The following is a 19541-nucleotide window of genomic DNA, read 5'->3' on the forward strand; positions in this document are numbered from 1 at the left end:
GCTCAGCAAGTTCTTGAAATGGCATGGGAATTTTTCTTTTCTTGAAGGATGTGATTAATTGTTGGCTTAAGGCCCGTTTCTATGGGATTTCATTGGCAATCATCTCTTCTACAATGGTGGATGCCTTAATGAAGATGAATTTGTATTCTTCTCAAGAACACGGCAATGAGTGTATCTAGTTTAATATGTATTCCTCAAGTAGGCCTAGGTCAAAGCATTCATAACTTCTAGCAAACAATGTGAAAGTTGAGTCTAATCATCGGATACACATTACTAAGTCATCCCTTGTGTCCATGGCCATGTTGTTGGAAGCCACTTCAAGAATGGATTGTCATTGTTGCGATGGCTTAAGGCCTACTAGTGGCTTTGGTTTAGTTGGACTAGACAAGTTGGTACGTGATATTTCCACTTTGGGATTCTCATTGGGTTTGGTGAGTATGGTTTAATTAGTTGATTAGTTTTGGAGTTCGTTTGATGCTTTGCCATTGGATTTTGTAGTGGTAATCACATCAGAATTATTAGGTAGGAGCTCATTAATGATTTTTTGCTCATTGACGCTTGGTTGAGCTTTTAGTCGATAGACCATTGGAGCACTGTAAGGTTCCCGCCCATCGACTGTCCAGGCACTCTTTTAGCAGTCTATCAAGAAACGAATCTAAGCATCACTACCCAGCACTCCCATGGAATGTTTCAAGTTTTTTTTGTCTAGGGTTTCCCGAATCCGCCTTGCAACGGAACATTCATGGTCGAACCCACTAGGATCGACCTGAAATTTGGGCTCCTAGTGGCCAAGGTCTCTTAACAGCATTCTAGCGTCGGATCCTGCACATCCTACTTTACGCAGAGATGCCCAAGCTGAAGCAGACCCATGCCACACTTGGTTCAAAGAGAATGGGAAATGAGAGGGATGCGCTGCTCGACCTCTCTGCCCGTAGGGCATAGTCCCATTCCGGTCCCCTAAAACGGCATGAATTGGGATTCTATCCTAATAATTTCTAAGGTAAAAGATGGTAAAACCTTGTAAGAATCCTCCCAGTCTCTGGGACCACCTTGCCGTAGGACGGACCCTTCGAGGGTTCCGCCCACCCACTTCCCTTAATAGCTTTAGTTTTCTAATTAGGTCCTAGCACATTTATTTGTGACACTTAAAGTCAGCTTCATTAATTAAGCCTTTTAGGGAATAGGGTTTGTTAGCATGACTTATAGCACAAACACGAAAATAGAGCAAGAAATCTATTGAAAAACAAGTTTCTTAACTTATCTTCAAGTTAATCTTTGTCTCCTACCCATACAGGAGAGATTCTGTATCCCTTCTGTCCAACAGAAGTATCCCTCCTACCCTACAGAAGTAATTGGTCCAAATCACATGGCACCACAAATTTCATATCTTTCCGACCCAACAGAAGATACACAGAATTCCACGAGGAAATCTGCCCACCAAGATTCCACCCTTGTAACTAGTATTTAGGGTTCCAGGATCCCATCCTGGGTCATGAAGAGGCTCGTGAGATTCTAGGAACAATGCAGGATTTATAGCCAGAGCTCCCTTTGGCACCTACATTTCCTATAGCATGAGACTATTCCTACTGACAGGCCTTTCACCTATGGGGCTGGTCCAAGCCTCTCATAGCGATAATCATGACCCCCTTGGAGTAGGGTCTCACCGCTAGCTTGGGGGTAGCCTAGCGCGATCCTTTCTTTTATTCTGTTTGACAATAATTTCAATCAGATATCTAGATTCTAGCAAACACAAATAGTTCTTTCAAATTTATATCAGATGATGCAACGACAATCACACCATTATGCAATTCACAGCTTCACATAGCCAAGGTAGATCTTATCCTAAGGTAACCTTACACTCTAATGAGGATACTGTTCCCCATAAAGAAGTGTTGAGTATATCTCTTATAACATGTTAAGCAAGGCATACATTTCCCATTTGAGCTACCTTACCCAACATAAGAGAAATTCTTTAAAGAAATATATTGTGCCAATAACTCAACGAGATGACTTATAGGACTCTTAAATAGACAATCAATTTCTATAACCATCTCTAGTCAATTCTTAACCTTATTGCATTTGACCATAACTATATCGAATGCGCATAAAGATATATGTATAATAACCTATGGCAATTAATTCTAAATGATTCTATGACTTAGAATCTCAATTAATCTAGCTGCAAATCATAGCAATTAATTATTTATGCTTATACTAATATGTTTTCTAAATGAGCTATCAATTCGTGTAAGTGAAGAATATGAAAGCTAATATCTTATGTAATTATTTTATATAGCAAAATAATAATCTAGTAATAAATAACCTGGTTTGGCACCATGATGACATTAGGAATTCCATCTTTACTCATGCTTGCATTAGCCATACCCGATGTTCCTTTGGTAGTGGCAACGCTGGGAACCTTGGGCACTCCTGTATCATTGGCAATACCCATTCCTTGACCGGTTGAGTTGGTCCCCATGGTTTTTCCACTTCGTCACTTGGGAGCCATCATCCATGAGTGGTTCGAGAGATGGGGAAGGTGGAATAGATTCGAGATGAGAGAGCGTAAGAGAATATGGCTTAGTTGAAGATCAAGACAAGGGAATTGAGCTAACTCTCTTTCTCTCTCTCTCTCTCTCTCTCTCTCTCTCTCTCTCTCTCTCTCTCTCTCTCTCTCTCTCTCTCTCTCTCTCTCTCTCTCTCAAGCTTCTTCTCATAGCCTCTTAAAGGGGTATCCTTCTACCTATCTTTCTCTACCTCTCTCTCGCAACCTCTCGGGGTCTCCTTATATCTCCTATGTCTCCCCATGCCTCATATTTATAGTGGATTAGGGAAGAGGGCTTGTGGTTGAGAAGTGGAACTCTTTATGGAGGGGGATCTTGAAAATATCAGTGATCTGATGCTCAGATCATAAATCTGATGGTTCCATTGGCTCTGAAAGGGGGGTAAAACTCCAACACACTTTTAGAAAGCTCTTAGTTCACTCCTTCTTTTCTTTATTCGAAGTGTTGTTTTCTGTTTGTAGTCTGCGATCACGGCACACGCGATTTCACAAATCTCTCTATTTTTTTTTCTTTTTATAAAATCTCCAAAACTAACTAAAACATCACTTGTCTTTTCTTTTAAGTGACATCTAGTTCTAGAAATCTCCATATCTTTTTAGGATAATATCTAAAATATCTAAAATATACTAGTTTTGCCCAAAATCTTATATTTTTGGACCATCCAAACTATACACATTAATACTCGTGATTAATATAGCTCATAAGTCTCGTTCACGTTGTAACTTCCGTGAAGTGTGGCTACAGTCCTTGTCAATTTGAGAAAAATATCAGATTTACGACTCTCAATAAAATATTTTTTAATTAAATAAAATGGTTAGTTATTAATATTAGTTAGTTTTTACCTTAGTTAGTCTTTAGTTAGTAATCTTACCAGCTTATTAATTGACTAACTAACTTTAGAACTAACCAACTAACTTTTATTGCATGGAAATATTACAAGCACTCATAGATTGAGCACCCTTCCTCTTGGTTTTTCTCCTATCCTTTTTTGATTTACGTTTCTAAGCCTTATTTTTTAGAGCATGAGATCAAGGATCATACATACCACTTGCGAGCTTGGGCAGCCACACCAAGGTATTACCTTCATAGTAGCCATGGGCACACAATAGGGCTTTTGGAACCTAGCATGACCTAGTCACCTGTGACCATAGGAGTGCCAACTCCTCCATTTAGGTCTAGAGTGCAGGGCATGTAAACTATGAGTTCTAAATGCTCGACCTTTGTGACAGTGTGGTCTATGCCTGGATATCCACTTGAGTGTTTGGTCCATAACTATGGCTGTGGTTTCTAGATGGTGGTGGGGCTTCACAATGGGTGTATGTTGTGGTGTACCACCCCCCTCCTTAGGGTTGACACTAGGTTTAGCTACTAGTGGAACTATAGGCTCTTGGATGGCTATGTTTCCCTTGCTAAAAGCTATTACTATTCTAACATTGCCTATGGCAAGGTGGATGTGTTGCAAGTCGTAGTTAGCATTATAGTGAACTTATTTTTTGAACACGTGACCCAACCGTGATTCCTTGCCAACACTTTGTTTGTTAGGTAGCACATAAAAGATGATGGATAGGCTCTCAGTCTCGATATAAACCGTTAGTTTGCATTTCCCCCCGAGTGGATAGGATTACCCTCCAAATGAACTAAGTTTTGTATTGGTTGGTTGCAATTGGTGTTCAGGATGTAGACGATATCATCTTCCCAATACAACATCAGGTCTACTCTAAACAAATCTTGTTTGCTAGACATTCTCAAAAGATGTGCATCTGGTAGGTAATCAATGATGCCCTATTTAGCTGCTTCACTTGTGGGTATGCATGACATATGATCTACCATATAGTGTTGTTTGCCCTTGCATACTACCATAGAGAAGTCAAATTCCAAAAGAAAAAGTAACCATTGAGCAATGAGCCACGTTGTATAGGGTTTGTTCACAAGATAGAGCAATGCTTGATGATCGACAAAGAAGGTAAATAGTGTTGCTAGAAGATAGTAGCCAAACTTCTTTACAACAAACACCATGGATAACCCTTCATTATCTATTGTGGAATAGTTCATTATGGTATTAGTGAGCTATCTACTAGCAAAACTCACTGGATAATCAAGGTTATAATCACCAAGTTGACACAACACTTCCCCCACATCAAACTTTGATGCATCAATGTGCACATGGAAGGCAATGGACCCAATCTGGGGCTCTTAAGATAGGAGCTGGAGTGAGAGGCCTTTTAAGCCTTTCATAGGCTTGCTGACATTCTTTGGTCCACTCGAATACTATCAATAGCTTATACAAAGGTCTAGCAATCAATGCATAGTTCAATACAAACTATTGATAGTACCTTGTATAGCCTAAGAAGCATTGAACTCTCTTGAAGTTGGTAAGAGAGGGAAGGCCTACAATTACCCTGACTTTTAAGGAGTTTGTGGCTATGCTATTCCTTGTCACAATATGCCTTAAAATACAACCATGATTTAGCCAAAACTGGCACTTTAAGGGATTTAGTGAGAGATCGTATTGCCTACACTGTTTAAAGACTATTCGTAGCTTTTCTAAATACTCTTCCTAGTTGATGTGTCATCAACAGGTACCTCCAACCATTTTCTGAGCATGTCCTTGAAGATGGCACATATGAGGCACTGGAAGATGACAAGGGCATTGGTTAGTCCAAATGGCATGATTATGTAGGCAAACACCCCCCATTTGGTGGAAAATGTCGTTTTGTGCTTGTCATCCAGATGGACTTGCACTTGGTTATAACCTGACAAACCATCCAGAAAATGGTAGGCTTCCTTTCCTTCCACTCTCTCTAGCATGTGCTTAGTGTATGAGATTAGTCTCTTCCCCCTTAGTTAGGCCATTAGTTATGTACATGGGTTGAGGCTTGTTCCCTTCCCTTGCCAAGTTGAATTCCTTAACTTTGGTTGGTCCTTTGATGGTTTCACTTGCCTGCCCTTTCTACTTGGCTCCTACTAACACTACTATTTGATCACCCTTCTTAAACTTCGTGAAGCACTTGGGCCCAATCCTAGGGTTTCTTTTATCGATCAACTTCTGCAAACATTGATTATTTCCTTCTTTTATCCTTTAGCCTCTTGCACCTTAGGTGGACTGGGAGGTCCCCCTTGGTGCATTTGGTCCTAGGTGGTCAAGGCATTTCAGGATTACTATTAGAGCTTACCTCTAACTCAGAGGAGTACTCACAATCCTCATTGGAAGAGGCTGTCTCCCCTGGCGGTCATAGTTTGGAGGTTGACTTCATGACAAATAATGATGTGGCACTAGGCTAGACTAATCTCGCTTGCTCATAATCTACTACCTCTAGGCATTCTAAGCAAGTTCAATCGCAATCTACCTTGGCAACTCCCTTGTTCACTCTAAACGTGTTGATCTCTCAGGGTGTTTAAATTTTCTTTGATTTTCTCGAATACTCTTTTGTTCATGTCATATTCTATGGTCTCCACTTCATCTTCGCTTTCCTCACTATTGGAACCACATTCTTTGTAACACCATATTGGGAAATATGGGAATTTCTCATAAGTTTGGGACACGTGGTCAAATCTTTGGATTTGTCATAACTTGAACAGTATAACTCCAAATCAAGCACTCTATAGCTCAATAGATTCCATTTTTCAAGCGCTTTCCAATGATAGGCCACATCATATGGTTTTGAGAAACTTATGTGCATGTTATCCGGGTGCCACCTTTTTAGTATTCAAAAATGGGGAATTGGGAGATTCCCAAACTCACTAATATTGTGTTTTGTACTCATCATCGAAATCCTCATACTCAAATTGTGTGTTGTTTTTAGGGTTCCTGTTCTCAAGTTTTTTCTTACTTGCAATGAGAGGCTAGTTGTATGACAGGTTTAAGTCATGCACCTTAGTCCATTGCCAGTCCTTGCTTTCTGTGAGGTCCTTGGGGGTCTTTAGGTTTGTCTTTAGGTTTACAGCTAGATTAGTAGCTAGCACACAACAAGTACTCGAGCATTCTATGGAGTTCCAATTTTTTAGTTGGGACATGATAAGTGATTGGTTTTGAGTGATGGAAATCTTGGCCATCATGCATAGGGGCATTGTGGGTAGGTTAGAAGTTGTGGCTTTGTTGGGTTTGCTAGCTAAGTCTACAACTTGCCTATATTCATCTTCATCATTTGATAATGGTAGATCAATGATTGCAAATACATGCATCCAGCCGTGATCATCCTCAAGACAAGGAATGTACTTAGTTAGAGGTCCATAATCACTTCTAGCCTTTGAGTTACCCTTTAACATGGTAAAGAAGCCATCTAGGTCCACTAGTGAGGTTTTCTAAGTGTACATCTCTACTTAGACTACTTTTGATCTATTGCCTAATAATATCAAGCCATTATCCCAATCCTCTATCACTCGGGCATTCCTCATCTAAGGTCTGGCTAGCAAGATATCATAATCCACCCTCTTCATGACTATGAGCTCACAGAGAATTCTATCTTTAAAGGCCAATCCTTCAAGACTCCGAAGGGTCTAACATTCATCCCATTTGCTAGAGTGACATTTAACCATGCAGTTTTCACTAGTGGGTTTTCCCAAGCTTGCAAGAGGACTACATGACTAAGTACATAACTCCTGCTCTTGTGTCTACTAATCCCTTCTGCATTGTATCTCCTAAGGGCAATGACAGGTAAGACTATGTGTATCTCAATGCCTTCCCAAAAGGCATTCACTTGTGGAGACTTAGACATTGGATTCAACGTTAGGGTTGGTATGTGCGTCACAGCATCATGGCTGGGCAAGTCTTGCGTTTCATGTCTATCGATTCGTTCTACCTATTGCTTCAACACTTACACAGTGTTGCAGGGTTTTTCTATGAGAAAATTACCAACCATGTTTCCCTCATATGCTTCATGAACTTCCCGCCACTACTCTTGGGCAGGTCATCTATTCATAGCATCCATATTCTTCCTATGCGATTGTGCATGTGGTGATGTTACCTCTCTTGCTCTCAAGTACATGGGAGAGGCCGGTGGGCTCATGGTTGAGAGTTCGTTAATCTCGTTCTTAATAATAGGTTCAATGTCTTACAAGTGATATTGTACTTCTTTTATCCATTCTTTGACCTCATCCATAGCCTTTAGTTGTTGGTTGGGGTTAGGGTACTCTCCAACCTTAGTACTTCCCTTCTCCCTTGTCTTAAGAGCATATATTTATGCTTTTTCGTTAGTAAACTGCTTTCCTTTGTTAATGTGGTCTCACTCTCTATCTTGAGTGTTATTTTTGCCTCAATCCTCTTTCTTCTCCTTCACTGACTCTTCTTCCCTATAGAGGCTGCATCAAGGTTGCTAGGTCTAGGTTATGAAATGATAGCCTACTTCATTTGGGCTTGTGTCATGACATTTATGGAAATGGGTGTGGCATTGTTGTTTGGTGACTCAGCACAAAAGAGTCCGAGAGACACATATAGTATGATTGCCAAACTCATGGAGGGTTTTCACCTAGGGCAATCACCCGAATAAGTGTGTGACTCTGCATTCAGGACATCTCAAAGTTGGCCTTCTCTCTATTTGATTGCTCCTTTTTAGGGTAGTAGGATGAGATATACCCTGGATGACCACATGGTCAACATGCTATGGGCTCATGGATTTGACCTCCTCCTAAGCCTCTACCTCTCCCTCTGCCTAAAGCTATGATCAACATAGACCTAAAGTCCATCAATATGGGATTACCCTCCTCGTCATAAGAGACATAAGGGTTCACGTATGAGTCTTCTTCTAGTGGTTCCTCTATCAAAGTGCACTAGAGCCTCACTTGGTGGATGGGTTACTACATGTCCTTGTGGTCTAGGTATTCCTATTGGGTTGATGTCGATCTTTGGAGAAACTGGCTTTGGATCATTACGTGCAGGTAGAGCCAAAGGGGCTCCCCTTCCAAAGTAAGGTTGCCTAACTCCTTGATAGTATGGTTGAGCATAGGGTTGCTGGTATGACAATCATCTTGAAAATTTGCAGTGCGTAGCATCATGCCCAAATCTTTTGCAGTTGACAGAAGGTTAGGATCTAGGATCGAAGCACTCAGATTTCCCTCCACAATGCACACACTGCACATGAGGTTGCACTGGCCTTCGCAATGACTATTGTAGTCTAGTTAGCTTTTGACTTTAGATTAGCTATCGCTTGGGTCTAGTTTGTTGAGATTGAGAGAGGCAGAGATAAAGTGAGAAGCAAGCATGCTTTCTTTTTCTTCATTCATTCATTCTCACTTAACCACACACATAGAGTAAGTGTATACAATAGTACTAAGGTCCGTAGGACCACTGATACAGTTGGACACGGCTAATGTCAGTCATACATACTAAGAGGAGAATAGTATGAGCTTGATATGCTAACACTCCCCCTCAAGCTCAAATCATTTGATGAATTCCAAGTAGTTGTCTAAAACTACTAAATTTATATTTACCCAAAGACTTGGTAAAGATATTTGCAACCTGTTCATCAATCTTCACATGCATAAGATCTACTCTCCCTGCAAGAACCATCTCTATGATAAAATGGTAGTGTACCTCTATGTGTTTTGTCCTGACATGGTATGCTGGATTCGTTGCCAGGAGTACACTACTGAGATTGTCACACAATAAGGTCACTGGAGCATCCACTTGAATATCCAAATCAGCCATAAGCTTGAGCAGCCATGAAATCTCACATGCTGCCAATGCAGCACCCCTATACTCTGTCTCAGCACTAGACAATGCAACCGTTGGTTGCTTCTTTTTGCTCCAGCTAATCATGCCACTTCGAAGACCAAAATCATAACCACTCGTAGATCTGCAATCATATGAGCATCCTGCCCAATCCGCATCTGTGTATCCAACTAGTTTCAAGGGCTTATCTCTCATATACAACAACCCATAATCTATAGTGGACTTAACATATCTCATAATTTGCCTAACAGCATCCAAATGTGGCTTCCTGGGTTTTTGCATAAACTGACTTATGAGCCCAATTGCATAACTCAAATCTCGCCTGGTGATGGTAAAGTAGATTAGACTTCCAACCATTTGCCTGTACATAGTCACATCCTGAATTTCAGCTTCAGTGCTAATGTCCAACTTGAAATTCTGATCAAGGGGTGTATCCAATGGTTTGCATTTAGCCATGCCATACTTCTTCAGCATTTCCATGGCATAATGTTTCTGCATCAGCCATAAACCATTTTTAGCCTTGATTACCTCAATACCCAAAAAATACTTCAACTCACCGAGATCTTTCATGTCAAATTCAGATTTCATCATCTTCATTACATGTTGTATGACCAAGTCATCATTACCAGTGATTATCAAATCATCAACATATATGACCAGCACTACCAAGTCTTCTTTGTAAATAGACTGTGATCAGCCCTACCAACAGTAAATCCCAACCTCTGCAAGTAGTTACTAATCCTAGCATGCCAAGCTCTCAGAGCCTGCTTCAGCCCATACAGTGTCTTTTTCAGCTTGCATACATAATGTTGAAAATCAGGGTGAACATACCCTTCTGGCAAAACCATATAGACATCCTCTGCTAAGTCACCATTAAGAAATGCATTCTTAACATCCATATGCTGTAATTTTTAGCCTCTAGCAGCAGCCAAGGAAATCATAGTGCGTATGGTTGCCATCTTGGTAACAAGGCTGAATGTTTCCTCATAATCAAGTCCATACTATTGGGCATACCCCTTAGTAACCAGCCTGGCTTTATACCTTTTCACACTGCCATCCGACTTGCATTTGATTTTGTAGACCCATTTACAGTCAATGGTCTTTTTTCCTTCAGGCAATGGCACAAGATCCCATGTCTTATTTTCAGCCAATGCATTCATTCTTCATCCATGGCTGCACACCAATTCTCATTTTCCACTACTTCAGCATATGTACCTGGTTCTTTGATCTCCATCACTTTTGTCATGTAAGCATAATGCTTTGCAGTGTAGCCACTATATGTCAACCTGTCAACAGGGTATCTAACCCTCTGTGAGCATCTAAGCTGTGGTGCACTACTCGATTCCCCTCTCTCATGAGGCGGAATGTACCTGCTCTACCTTGTGCTAGGCGTATAGATAGTCGGAATACCAAGTTCACTGTCTAAAGTATCAGTAGACTCATATCCAGAAGTCATTCTACCAGCTGTCATCATCCCAGATACATCCTCAGTAACTTTCTCTTTTTCTTTGTCTACAACATCATATCTCCCCCTCACTGACATACTGGTGTTAGTGGAAGGTGAGCTCCTCAATCTCCATGTCCATGGGGATGCTATCTGACTACTAGGTCCTGTCATAGCAGTGCTCTACTGCATATCAACTGTGGATACATGAGTAGAAGGCATATCTGATGGAATTGTAGCCGGTGATACATACCAAGAACCCATCTCATAAAAAATAACATCCCTGCTCACCAAGGTCTCCCTGGTAGAGGGATCATAGCATTTGTATGTCTTCTTCTCCTGCGAATATCCAATGAAAACACACTTATGCGCTTTTGGATCCAGCTTCTTCCTTTTTTCATATGGAATATGCACATAAGCAAGACAGCGAAAGACTTTCATGTGGCTTACATCCGGCTTATAGCCATATAGCTTCTCTAACTGTGTCATCTCATGAATACCTGCAGTGGGAGTCCGATTCAAGATATACATGGCTGTCATAACAGCCTCAACCCAATAATAGAGCGACATCTTCTTCTCATTCATCATGGCACGAGCAGCTTCCATCAAGACCATGTTCTTTCTTTCAGCTACCCCATTCTGCTGAGGAGTGTAGCTGCAGGTAAGCTGCCTGCGTATGCCATTTTGAGCCAAAAAGTTGTCAAACTCATTTGATACGTACTCCCCACCGCTATCTGATCTCAAGCAAGAGATATAACAGTCAAATTCCTTTTCAACCTGCTTTTTAAACTGCTGAAAAAAAGTAAACACCTCATCCTTTGTCTTCAGAATGTAAACCCAAGTATAGTGACTGTAATCATCAATGAATGTCACATAATACTTCGAGCCTCCCATGGATGCATTATGGGCTGGCCCCCAAACATCAGAGTGGACTAACTGCAACGGACGTGTACTCTGCCTTATATGCTTGACAAATGGCAACCTTGACTGCTTACCAAACTGGAAAGCATCACATACATGACCAATATCTGAATATTGGAACTTGGGTAAACCTATAACCAGCTGTTTTTTCTGCATAATTTGCAGCCTTTGCAAATTCACATGCCCCACTCTCTTGTGCCAAATTTCCAAGTCTCTGATAGTGCTAGAACCATGGGCAAACATGGCTGAATTCAGCTCTGGCAAGGTAGCATTAAGAGTAAACATTCTGCCATTCCTGTGACCGCGAGCTATCAACTTGCATCCATTACCAAACTCTTCAATAAAGCAACCATGCTTGTTGAATCTAACCTACAAGTTCTGCTCCGTCATCTGACCAACAGACAGTAGGTTCTTCGTAATCGAAGGAACATGCAATACATCATGCAAATTTTTCTTTTTGCCATCATGAACCACAAGAGGCACTTTTCCTTTATGCTCAATGCTATGCTGCGTGTCATTACCTGTACAGACATAGCCGTTTTTTTCAGCCACATATCAATGAACCAATCACCATGAGGAGTCATATGGTTCGATGCCCTTGAATCAATATACCAAACTGCATCATTAGTGGATTTTTCAGCAACTCTGTCTTTTACATACTACATGGCAAATAATCTATCTCCTGAAGTATCATCTACCTGACTAGATGTAGCAAAATGTCCATGTTGTTTGCCTTTCTGATTGCCTTTCTTCTTCCAGCAGTCCTTGGCAATATGCCCATACTTTCTGCAGTAATGACAATCCTTATCCTTGTTCGGACTGTCAGATGGACGCTACTGTTGCAAGGAGCCTCTACCTCTAGGGCTAGATCTCCCCCTGCCTCTAAAGTTTCCACCACTTCTTGCATTCGATACCTGCTGGTTGTTATTGCCATATGATGCATTTTGTTGGCCTCCTCTGCCAAATCCATAGCCTCTACCACGGTTTCCACGGCCGCGTTGATTGGAATAGAAAACTGCATCCTTGTTTTTAGAACTGCTAGATCCTTCAACTAAGCCAAGCTTAACCTCTTCATGGATAAGCAATGCAACCAGCTCATTGAAATCTGGCATTTCAGCCCGCATAGACACAAAAGTGTCAAAAGACTTATACTCAGGCCCCAAGCCATTCAAAGTCACAGCAACCATGTCTTCATCTTCAACTTGTGAACCAACAAATGCCAACTGATCCGCAATGGTCTTAACCTCCGTGACATAATCCTGTATAGATTTGCTCTTCCTCTCCATGTTGTTGAACTTTTGCTTCAACTCTATCTTCCTGGCACTTGTGGTTTGGCCATAATACTTGACCAAAATGTCCCATGCATCCTTAGGAGAGCTGCAGTTCATTATCCGCATTACCATGGCATCTGAGATACATAAAGAGAGCCAGTACAAGACTCTATGAGCTCTTTTTGTCCAAGCTCAGTGTAATCATCTCTGATCAGCCGTAGGTTGATCTGGGAGCTCAGGTTTAGCTTCCGCTCCAGTCACCAACTCCCAATAGCCTTTCCATATTAAGAAGTTCTCCATGCGGAACTTCCATATGGCATAGTTGTTACTGTCAAGCTTTTCCCCCACTATCTGGGTTATGTTGTTAGTCCTCTCTGCATTAGCCATGTTGTACCAGACACTATTTAGTCACTGCCTGACTTCCTGCAAACCAACAAGTATGACTGACCAAGTTCAATCCTCAACTGTTAATGACAGTTTTTTGCAATTAATTGCAGTAAAAAACCAGGGTATTTCAGCCCAATGACAGCTCAAAATAGTCCACAAACCAGTGGTCTAACTCATAAGCATAACAGTCAATACATATGCTATGGAGTTTCTTCAGCTTAAACTCTTGCAACCTCACTGCCAGGGTAAATACATACAGTCTGAAAACTGTAAACTATGAGTAACCAGCAGCAATTTCAAGGCCAAAATCAATGTGTATACATGTCATACATGTTCCAAACCCTCTACAATATCTGCTGGTACATGTGGCAATCCAGTCATAAGCATACAGGTACACAACAGTGCATATCCAGCAACAAGTACAAGTGACATAAATTTACTCACAGATTGTATACAGCCAATAAACTGTCAAACCAAGATGTATTTCAGCCCAAGAGATCCTCAAACCACTTTATACATATGCCACTGTGTGTACAGGTCAATACATGACCAAACAAGCATCCGCAGATACTCTATCTGTAAGAGGCAATGTCATATAATGCATTCACTATTTATGACCAGCCAATACCCTGTGAATACATTTGTTTCCAGATTCAGACTTTAGTTTTTAGATCTTTCAATTCTCATATAAATGCTTATAGCATTCAACAATCATATCCCGTACCACACAACTCCCTGTAGGTAACAAAAGCATGCACTTTTTCAAGGTCAAAGAGTATATATTGATGACAATTTATGATAGTTTTCAGCCTGTCTCATAAACTCATAGATTTCAAATAATTCTAGCTCCAATGCATGACATCAAGTCTATATGTCTTCTTGGTATATACTTGTGCTTCAATGATGCTTTTGAGCATGTTTGAATGCTCCTGTCTCATGTTAGAGATGCATACCTGATGTATGTTACTTGTATACAGCAGTCCATTATTTATTCCAGATCTGTGAATAGTCCTTCAAGCTCATTAATGAGTCCACGATCAAGTATTGACATATCCAGAACTTCAATTACCTTCCAAAGAGCATAGACAAGCTGTGTGTCAGTCTATGGATTATGGAGTTCATGATTTGCAAACCATGAAGGCATCAACATAAACAGGCGCAGTCACGCTGTTTTCAAATCCTAGACCAGCAGCTACTGTTGATGATAATGATGATGATGAGCACTCAAATGTGCTCAAGGATGCTCCCAAAGACTCCCAAGCAAGTCTTCACTACTGCCATGAAGCATAGAGTCTCACATGAACAAATGCATACCTTGGAGAAACAATGGCAACCTGTTTGGTCTTGAAAAGTCCTGATCTTCAACTCCTGCAAGTCTTCTTGACTTTCTCCTGCTCTAGAGAGCCCGCCTAGCATGGCTCTGATACCATGTTGAGATTGAGAGAGGCAGAGACAGAGTGAGGAGCAAGCATGCTCTCTTCGTCTTCATTCATTCATTTTCACTTAACCACACACATAGAGTAAGTGTATACAATAGTACTAAGGTCCGTAGGACCATTCACACTGGGTCTAAGACCACCGACTTATTTAATGTCCCACACTTCTGATACAGCTGAACACGGCTAATGTCAGTCATACATACTAACATGAGAATAGTATGAGCTTGATATGCCAACATAGTTGACACTCTTTTCTCTTTATCTCGATCGCTAGGGGGGACTGATTGTTCTCTAAGTGTTGCGACTCTCTTGACATTTCTAAATATGTTGTTTGCTTTGCTACATGACCCTAGAGCTTCTCTCTGTCTGAGCAAGTCATCCACTTGTATAGCCTTCTCAAAGACTCTTGCCAACACATCCCTTTGCAGGTTCAAGTTGCTTGCTAAGGCCTTATATAGTTCTTCATTTGCAAATCCCATTGATGAATACGGTGGAGATTGCTCTCTCATTGGGCTGCTCAGCTACTACAGGTATCCTCTTATAGAGACTCCTCACATGAGTGATGTAGTCTTGTATCTCCTCTTTGTATTTTTGGGTAACATTCATAAGCTTGACATGAGGTTATCGGAAAATCCTATCTCCAAGAATCTCTTAATGAAGAGATCCTTTAGATGGTTAAAATTATTGCATTCGCGAGACGATATCTAGAGTGGTAAACCAAGTTTGTCCCTTGTCTCCTAAGCAAAGACCGAATGCTTATGTCCATTGAGCAAGGTCCATGAGGTTGTTAGCCTCTCACACCTACTCAAACTACTTTACGAAGTTGTATGGGTCATTGCTTGCTTAATATTTATTGAGTTGCTTGGCAACTATGGGCACCTTTGTTTGGCTTTTGGCATTTGGGGTGGCTCCTGACTCCCAACCGGCTAGCAATGATCATGCCAACACTACCCCACTTTGCTCGGCATTACTATTGTCTAGTAATCACTTCGTGAGTAGCTCACTCATTGTAAGGTTTTCTTTCAAGGCTCTCTCTCTATTGGCATTTCCTCCCATTCTATTTCTACTTGAGATGGCTAGGGTCACTCATCTGGTTTCAGGGAGGATTGCACTCCTACTAGTGGGTTCATTTCTTAGCTTAATCCCCCTTAATGTGTACCTTATTAATCCAATCAATTTGCAAATGCACATACACTTACACGCTTGAGTGGTGCAACTCGATATGAGCTATGTGAAATCAAGGTTTCCAGTTTTCACATGCACTTAAGTGTCTATGATGTAGGGTGCACTCTCCGATAGATAAAGTCAATCACATCCAATCAGTTTCATGCACTTGCAACTATTTTGCGTAGATTGTGATTACTCCCAGCTCTTGAGTTTGGGTTCCTTGTGGGTTTTGATAGGTGGTTTGATGGGTGATTAGCTTAGGCGGTCAAATTAAGTCTCTACTGTGGTAGTCGGTAACTTCAGTCACTCTTGGACTGTTAGGTTAAAGTTCTGGTGAGAATCAGCTCTATGGTGTTGTTTTCAGGTCTAGGTTTCAACCTAGAGTGTTGGTTAGCTAGAAGTTGACCTTAACAAGTCCTAGAGTAGTAAAAATGGGAAAAAATAGTGTTCTGGACAACCTATTCGAGTGCCAGACTTGACCGTCTGAGTCCCAGATTTGATCGTCCAAGCAAGCTCTTAAAAGAAATGATCATCCAAGCGGTCAGACTTGGACTCCGATGAGGGGTGCCCATCCAAAGTGTCCGAGCCAACCATCCGAGGCCCGAAAAAATGGTTTGAGTCTGAGTGGCTTATCCAAGTCGACGTCTGAGTGGACTTAAGTGACTTGAACATCTGAGCCCGATGGGAATTTAGCCGTTTGAGGCCTGTGCTTGCAGTCCGAGCAGCACAAGAAAAACACCAAATGGCACAAAATTGATTCCAAGGATTCAATGTACTACTTGCTACTACACCCAGGGTTCTAACTTGTAGTGAAGACATTAGTGAAGACTTAGGCATGCCTCGAGCACCCAAATGTGTTTTTCTTTCCCTCTTTCGTCCCTTACTCTCTATTTTCCTTCCTAGGCATTAAAAGTATTTTCCTTTCTTTCTCTATTCCCCTGTTTTCTAGTTATATAGAGACTTATCTTTTCCTCCTTTTATTTTTATTTCCCAAACCTTAATGTCTCAAAACTTGATCAAAATACACTTCTCCTACTCTAACCAATGCACACAAAGCTTTCTAAACCTAAACTAATCCACAAGAGAGATCAAATTGCCTCTGACTTCTTTGCTTCCTACATAAAACAAGCACCATTTTCGAGATGAACTCCTACTCCATTACTCGATTTGGAGCACTCAATCTTGAATCTATTGGTCCCAGTATAATGGAACCAAAATGTCGTTGCCCTCATGAGCACACCACTAGGACCTAATGACCGCTTATTGCTTCAAGCATTTCAAGCCAAGAGCTATGACTACTTCTCACATAGTTGTGCACTCTCCCACACACAAATGTAGTGAGATTACCTTTGAATCTGATCAAGTTGTCTCCTCCCATGAATCCACCAGTAGCTCAATGATCCAAGGTGTGCTCTCAAGCAAGTTCCATCTCCAAGCTCCAAGCTTTGACCTCCATAGCCATGCGAAAGAAAGGAGAAGACAAGGATAAGAAGATGAAGAGAGGAGAAGAAGAGATTCTCCAAGGTCCCTCCCTCTCACACACACACTCTCCCTCTCTCACACTCCCTCTCTCATACATAAGGATGAAGTAAGAGCAAGAAGCAAGAAGGGAGCAAGTTTGGCCACACACCAAGAATGAGCTTCTTCATTCACTTTTTGACTTTTATATATGCCCTACCTCCTCCTTGGGCGACCATCCCTCTTTTTGGTCCCATTCCTCCACTGTTTTTCCTCCTCCTTCCTATAAGCATGGCCTTAGCCCATGCCCTTCATTCTTTATAACTTGCATGGGAGAGAGCCTGGTACTCTTTTACAAAATGAATTACAATGAACCTAGTGCTCTTCTTGCTAAAGTATTAAGGTGCACTTATTCTTGTGTGCTTCCTCTTACATTTAAAATTTTTTATGTGCTTCATCGATTCAGATTTTCTTGAGTGTGCCTTTTTCCTCCATCTTCCTCTTGCCTTGGGACTGTCTTCCACTTTCAATTCTCTGGATTTTTTTCATCTTGGTCTTTCGAGGGTTAATACGTGGTGCTAGGTGTCACTATATAATAAGCCACAATTCCCACTATCCATTTGTGCAACCAAGGCCAATACCAAGTGTATGATAGTCATCTTGATCACAGGAGAGAATATCTCATCAAAATCAACTCCCTTCCTCTTCTTAAAACCCTTAGCACAACCAATCTGGCCTTATATCATGGCTTAAGGAAATTAGGGGTACTCTTCAACTTGTACATCCACTTGCATAATAATGTATGTTTCCCATTCGGCAAAGAAATAAAATCCCATGTACATTTTTTTTTAGTGAATCATACTCAGACTACATGGCCCTCTCCAAGAATAACTATCAACTTTGTCCGCATAGACTCCTCATATGTAAGGGGCTCACTAGAATTTGTCACCATGACATAATGCATAGAGGGATCAAAATTATCAGAAGTTCATGAGGCCCTAGTGGAGTGACTCAAGACTCACTATGGGACCTATATGGTTTGTCCTCTCTATCCAACATCATGATTCTACACAACTAGTAGATCTTGGGCCACTATAGCAGGCTATCCAACTAGGACTAGTTGTACTATAATGAGGGGCTCCTTCTAAAAGATTAGCCTATATATCTCAACTACCTACTTTGGTATTATATACACTTTTTACTCATAGAATATGACATCATGACTACACAAATAACCTTCAAAGCATGCAAATCCCAAAGGTGATAGCCCATCTCACATGTATCACCATATCCAAGAAAGATACATTTGATGGACTTTAGATCTAGCTTATTGTGTGTCTTTGAGAGTATGGAAGAAAGCCTCACATTCAAAAACATGCAAGTACGCAAATGAGGGAGGTTTACCAAACCATAACTCCTCTGCAACTCTATCACCAAGAGCACATCATGATCTTGCATAACAAATGGATCCTAGGCCACTGCATCATCAACGGTTGTAGCTATCTAAGTGAGGCTAGTTGTACTACAATAGGTGCTAAAACAAGTTTCATTCTATTTTTAGTCAGTTTACTTTGCAAGGTCTTAAGTTTGAGGAGAATCTCAAGTCTCTTTTCTCACTTGTTACACTGCCCAAGTCTTGAGATATATTTCACACTATTATGAGTGCAAACCCTCACAAAGATGGCTTTCAACTCAAGTTTTCTTACAAAGTAAGTAAACATGAAGAATGTTGATGCAACTGGTACTTCTCATGCACCTATAGTGAGAGGTAGACAAGGTGGTAATGGCAATAATACTTGTGGTAAGACTCACAGTCTAACAGGGGCAAGTCTTAGTCCCATGAGTAATCATGTAGTAACTCATGTGGCCCTAAGTCCTCTCTTACTTGTCATTATTGTGGATAGCAAGGTCAAATAAGGTCATAGTGCCATAATATACATTATGATAGGTACAAAAAAAGTAAAGGAAAAGTGGAGGATAGTGCCAAATCTTATTATGATCATAGCTGTTCCTAAGTCTAGTGTTAAGATAGAAGAGATAAATGCCTTGAAATATAACTACAATGATTACATAGTTGGTGCTCCATCAGTTACTGCTACTCAGTTGACCAATGATCCATCTTCTTACTCTCAGTGTTGGCTTCTTGATTTGGGGGCTTCATTTCATGTTACCCTAAATTGTCATTGGCTTTATACCTACCATACTATTACAAGAACAATTAGA

This window comes from Lygodium microphyllum, chromosome 1 (genome assembly GCF_053477565.2).
Source record: "Lygodium microphyllum isolate KBCC chromosome 1, Lygodium_microphyllum_v1.1.10, whole genome shotgun sequence".
Lineage (NCBI taxonomy): Eukaryota > Viridiplantae > Streptophyta > Polypodiopsida > Schizaeales > Lygodiaceae > Lygodium > Lygodium microphyllum.